The sequence below is a fragment of the Charadrius vociferus genome, unplaced genomic scaffold (genome assembly GCF_000708025.1).
Source record: "Charadrius vociferus isolate BGI_N301 unplaced genomic scaffold, ASM70802v2 scaffold2513, whole genome shotgun sequence".
NCBI classification, from domain to species: Eukaryota; Metazoa; Chordata; class Aves; order Charadriiformes; family Charadriidae; genus Charadrius; species Charadrius vociferus.
The window spans coordinates 124,667-125,207 of NW_009647564.1; positions in this window are offsets into that span (position 1 = coordinate 124,667).

Below are 541 nucleotides of genomic sequence, written 5' to 3' on the forward strand. Positions count from 1 at the left end.
CAAAGTATATATTTAAACTCACATAAAAAGCAGGTCTCATACGGACATTCACGGCTGGCAGAAGACACGTAGTTAAGCTTCACTTCTGAGACTGAGATTTAGCCAAATCGTTTTTGTACAAGTCTTAGATTTAAATAATTCACGCACACACACCCCCACGCACACACACTCAGTATATACGTCGCTATATACATACACACATATACACCCACATGTATGTTTTGCTCCATATACATGTGTGTCCAGACGCACACGTATACACAGGGCTGGAGCGAAGCACACCAAATCGCGACCGCGTCCCGGCAGGGCAGGAGCGCGGCTCTGGGCTCTTTCGCAAAGGGAGGCATCCCCCAGCCTCGGCACAGCGGCAGCGGGAGGACGGGCAGCTCCATCCCATCATCGTCCCTCCAACAACACACGTGGCCCGTGTCGGCTGCCCCTGGCACCGGCACTGAAACCACCACATTGGTTCTTCGTACAAACCAAGTTAAAAACCTCAATTTTACAAAATATGCCTAAAAAAAAAAAAAAAAAAAAACAA